Source organism: Berghia stephanieae, unplaced genomic scaffold (genome assembly GCF_034508935.2).
Source record: "Berghia stephanieae isolate SIO BIC M18660-M18661 unplaced genomic scaffold, UCSD_Bste_1.3 scaffold70, whole genome shotgun sequence".
In the NCBI taxonomy this organism is placed as follows: domain Eukaryota; kingdom Metazoa; phylum Mollusca; class Gastropoda; order Nudibranchia; family Aeolidiidae; genus Berghia; species Berghia stephanieae.
The window spans coordinates 35,001-40,580 of record NW_027628622.1 but is presented as its reverse complement, the minus strand read 5'-3'; the positions used below and the strand labels follow the sequence as shown (position 1 = coordinate 40,580).

The window sequence follows — 5,580 nt, the reverse complement described above, 5'->3', positions numbered from 1 at the left end:
AATAATAATAATAATAATAATAATAATAATAATAATAATAATTATAAATAATAATAATAATAATAATAATAATAATAATAATAATAATAATAATAATAATAATAAATAATGATCATTGTGATGAATTGCTATGTTTAAGTAAAACATTTGTTTATTTCCCTTTGTTCATAACAGCGCTCTGACCAGTCCGTTTGTTCCATCCAGTGTCCTGTGCGAGATGGAAGAAGCTCGTGTGCTGAGAACACTTGCTGTATGGGGAGGCAACAGATGGCATATTAATATGACCTAGTTTTAATTGTTATTAATGTAATGTTGATTATTAATTTCTTACCACAACCATCATCCTCTTCGTCATCATCATCGTCGTCGTCGTCATCGTCGTTAGCATCATCTTCAACATCATCGTTATGAATAGCTACAACAAATTATTATTGCGGCATTACCGTCAAAATGGATTGAGAACTTTACCGAAACATAAAACTGGCTAACAATATTTACGTCACAATTGATGCTATGCGGTTAGGTAAAATACTCACAATTTCCGCCAGCCAGGTATAACCACCCAACATACAAAACTGTGTGTAACCTTAAACATTTATAGTCTGATTAATATAATTTAGTTAGAATTAATCACCAAAATGTATGTTTAAAATCAATAAAAAGAGCAGAGTGATGTCAATTTCGTTCCCTCTATAGATGGTATGCAATTGGCTAAGAAGCTCATAACATTGCCATCCGGAAGTATATGGACCAACACACAAATCTGTGTGTATACATGAACGTTTATAGTCTGGTTAATACAGTTCAGTGAGCATTACTCGTGAACGCGGATGGCAAAAAACAAAGACCTGAGTGACGTCATCTTCGAACTATCTGTACAAAGGCGACGACCGTCTTTAAAAAAAGTGACTGTTAAGCCCCCCAAAGACGCTGAACATCCGCTGATCGCGGTACGGATGACCTCGTCGCTGTGACCTGATCCCTGCGTTTATCGCAGATGATTTTTGCCCACACAAGGGGAGATATTTTTTTGAGGCCATCGGCGATCGGGGGCGTGGCAGTATAAAAAAGTGGACAATTTTTTTCGGATTTTCGCTGTTTTCACGTCGGATTCGTGATCAGCGTCGAATTTGCAATAGGTTTGATACTAAGAACTGTGTGTTTACTCCAAAAATTGGTGAAATTAGAAATAAATTTTAATTAATAGGGAGGCTATGTGGCCGACAGAACCGATCCCAGTTACTGTCTGCCATTTTATCTTTCGCCTTGCGCACAATAGTGATTACTTCTCACTAAATTATATCAATTAGACTGTTGAAGGAACGAAATTGACATCATTCCACTCTTTGTTATTGTATTAAGGCAGTCATTTTGGTAATAAGTTCTCACTAAATTATATCAATCAGACGTTTAACGTTCAAGGTTACTCGTAGTTTTGTGTGACGGTTAGTTATTTCCGACTGGTGGATGTTGTGAGCATTTTACCTAAACTCATATCATCAATAACCGTCCAAGATATTTGCATCATATGTAGCAATAGCTGTACTAATCTAACATGTTGAGAGGGAGAGAGAGGGAGAGAGAAAGAGAGAGAGAGAGAGAGAGAGAGAGAGAGAGAGAGAGAGAGAGAGAGAGAGAGAGAGAGAGAGAGAGAGAGAGAGAGAGAGAAAATTTACTTGCCCTATATATGCCGCTATATTCAATAAAGGTGCTCAAACCACTTTATAAGGGTCCTTGGCCAACATAAAAACATGTTAGACGAGACATGACTGTTAAGCGATATTGCAATTGTTTCCCGACAGAGACGACGCTGTAAACAGCGAGGTAATCATTTTAACAGTGAACAAGGTGAGAGAGTGCGAGTAAAGAGCCTTTTCCAAGGACTCAATTATGCGCCACTCAGAGCGGGACTCGAGCCCAGTACCGTCGGATCCAAAGGCGAGTGTCATATCACAAGACCACATGCATAGCCGCACAAAAAAGTGATGAGAGAATAGATACATATGTATTATAGGAGGAGAGAGCGGATGGAGTGAGTAAAGTTCTTGGATATTTATTGAAGGACCCAAATTGACGTCACTCATCTCATTGTTATCGTTTTTAGACACCCATTTTTATGATTAGTTCTCATTAAATTATATCAGACTATAACGTTCAAGGTTCCATGTAGATCTTTGGGCTGGAGTGATATTTCTGGCTGGCGGACTTTGTGAGTATTTTAATTTAACACAGAGCATCAATAGAAGGAATGAATTTGACCTTAGTCAACCCGTCGTCATTGCTTTTAAACAGCCATTTTTATAATTAATTTATCACTAAGTTATATCAATCAGACTATGAACGTTCGAGTTTGCAGTTTTGTGTGTAAATATGTTATACCCCGATGGAGATGTCGTGAGTATTTTCCAATACGCATAACATCAATACATTTGCAATCGGAATTAAGTTTAAAAGCAACGTAGACCACGGAAATTTTTCCATTTTGTGGACAATAAAGATTTGTTATTTATCGTCATAATTATTATTATTATTATTATTATTATTATTTATTATTATTATTATTATTATTATTATTATTATTATTTTATTATTATTATATTATTATTATTATTATTATTATTATTATTTTTATTATTATTATTATTAATTATAAAACAAATCGACAGTGCTCCGTGGCAGGTTAAACGGGTACTCCTCGGGACTACTCGCATTCGCACCCTCCCCCCACCCCAACCCCCAACACCACCTCACGCACGCACACAGCTCTTTTTTTTTTTTTGGGGGGGGGGGGGCGTTGTTTGTAGATTATAATTCAAGGTTACAATGCCCACCCCTGTCATCACGTAGTCAAGCCTTTTTGGCATTTGTGACAAGGTCGACCTTGACGTCGCGTCAACGAGGAGAAAAAAAAGTACAACCAAAAAAAAAAATTAAATTAAAAAGGGTAATAACGATGATAACTGTCATAATATTATGTCATTATTACAATGGAAATTACAAAAGTCGGAAAAATGTTTTATTTTGTATGGAATCCATTATAAATTTTACGGTGATCAAGAACGAAACCTTTTGTTCGTCTACCTCTTCCTGAAAATTTATAAAAATATTATTAAAAAAGATAATACAGCATTTATTTGGCGGAATATCAACTAGACGTGCTTAAAGCGCTTTACAAGGGTCCCAAGCAAACAGCAATACTAAACATGAAGGACGAGACATGACGACTGTCAGGCGATATTATAATTTTTCTCGAAACCTGAACCTTCCGATCCGAAAGCGAGAGTCATACCACTTGGTCCATCACAGAACAGGGAGGGGCACTGTTCTGTCGGCCACATAACCTCAATATTAATTAAAATTTATTTCTAATTTCATCAATTTTTGGAGTAAAAACATAGTTCTTGGTATCAAACCTATTGTAAATTCGACGCTGATCATGAATCTGACGTCAAAACAACGAAAAGGCGGGGAAACATGTCCAATTTTTATACTGCCACGCCCCCGATCGCCGATCGCCTCGAAAAATATTAAGCAAGGCAGGCTTTGCGAGCCACCGACCGTCCCTCTGCTCATCTGGCTACACACATTGCGTTTTCACTCCGGTTTGCCTGATCGGCGATCGACCCATGATCAAAACCTTGCGTGTATGGAGCCTTTTATATATTTAGTCCTAACGGATTTACTACGTCTTCCGTGCCATCCCCTGTATTTATCGTCCTGACATCGCCATGGCACCACCTTCTCATTAATGGAATTTTCCATTATCCTAAGGAAATATATCAAAAGAGTCATAGTTTTATAAATAATAACCATTTGAATCAACAGACAATTAAATTACCCATAATTTAAGAAGGGTTGCAATTTACTGGTAGATATCAATCTGAGAAAAATAGTGTTATAATTTTTAGATTTGCCAATAATTCTGTGCTCGATGATAAAAAATTAACATTTGGTGTACGGAACAATGTGTATCCAAATCCTATTTTTTAAAGTATAGAGAAATTAACAAAAAAGTCATAGATATACTATTTTCTGGTTCCAGTTGATGTTTGATCGCACATTTTTTTTTCTTTTTAAAATGAGAAAATCTTTTTTAATTGTGCGATTTCATATTGTAAATCTTGCTGCTTAACGTTGCTACGTCGACTGAAAAATGCCTTGAATTCACGAAAAAGCGATGAAAGAAACTTGTACCCGACCTTCCGAGCGAGTCAAGAATTTTTTAAAAATACGAATAATTTTAATATTGTAAATAGAAAGGACTTAAATTAGCTTAGGATTTTTATGCATTTATTTCTGAGTGCGTTAAATAGGAACACAGCACTATGTCATAATTCACATTATATGTACATATATTTTTATATATATATAAATATAAATATATATATATATATATATATATATATATATATATATATATATATATATATATATATATATATATATATATATAATTTCTTTATTACCATCGGAAAAAAATTGTCTTTAGGATGGGCGAGATGACCACACATCGCAGCGGGTATTCGAACCCGGTACCTTTCGGGTACGAAACAAAGATCCTACCGCTGAATTACACTGTCCCAAAGAGATTATGAAATGAAAAATACTAAAAAGCAAACCGCTTTTTTAAACCTTTAAATATCAATGTAGATAGGGTCATTAATAGAATGGTCATAATATGAGAGAGAGAGAGAGAGAGAGAGAGAGAGAGAGAGAGAGAGAGAGAGAGAGAGAGAGAGTGCAAAAAGTGCACCAAGTGATAAGTGAGAAACACGAACTTTAAAAACCAACGAGGCTAAAGTTTGATGTCAAAATATTTGTTATTAGCTATTATTGGCAAGTGCAGCCTTGGAAATGGTGGCTCTCTGAGAGTACGTCAACTATTGTTTTGAAGGTGTTTCACTGATAGTTGCTTTTTAAAACTTTAAATCTGTATAGTTTATCGTTAATACTTGTGTTGGATTTATTATGTTTTCATGTAGAAAAATGATTGTAGTTTATAAAACAACCAAAAACTGAAATTTGATAATTTTGACCATTTCCACTTTAAAACCGGTTTTCTTCGTTTTCCAAATCTCGACTTAATACCGCTTCGAGGCGTAGGGTCACATATTAGGAACATTGAAAAAACAAACTTTTTATAACGACACAGTAAGCGTGTAATCATTTTGCCTGGTCGGTATCGAGTTGGAATTGAATCGAAATGTGATTATGACTGAAAGACAAAGACATATCTAGTATGTGTCCATAGTGCTGGGCATTAATTTATTCAAGCGGTAACCAGATGGCCATCGGTATAGAGTTGGAATTGAATCGAAATGTGATTATGACTGAAAGACAAAGACATATCTAGTATGTGCCAATATCCTATGGCTTAATTTATTCAAGCGGTAACCAGATGGCCATGCAAGATAACTGGATTTAAAACCAGATTGATTGACCTGATGTAACCCGGATTCATATTAAATAAAAAAAATTAATTGAGCTTTATATAGCGCAATATCCACTAAATGTGCTCAAAGCGCTTTACAAGGAGTCCCTGGTCAACAGCAACATTTAACATGTAGGACGGGACATGAC

At 35.4% G+C, this 5,580-nt stretch overlaps 1 protein-coding gene across 1 annotated transcript in view; it reads left to right on the top strand.

The window, feature by feature from the left end:
- Positions 1–178: 178 nt before the first annotated feature.
- The window catches only part of LOC144962223 (organic cation transporter protein-like), a 22,992-nt gene continuing 17,590 nt past the window's right edge, over positions 179–5,580 (top strand). Inside the window, exon 1 of the mRNA XM_078895140.1 lies at positions 179–306. The gene's annotated coding sequence lies outside the window, so the exon portion shown is untranslated. The remainder of the gene's footprint in view (positions 307–5,580) is intronic.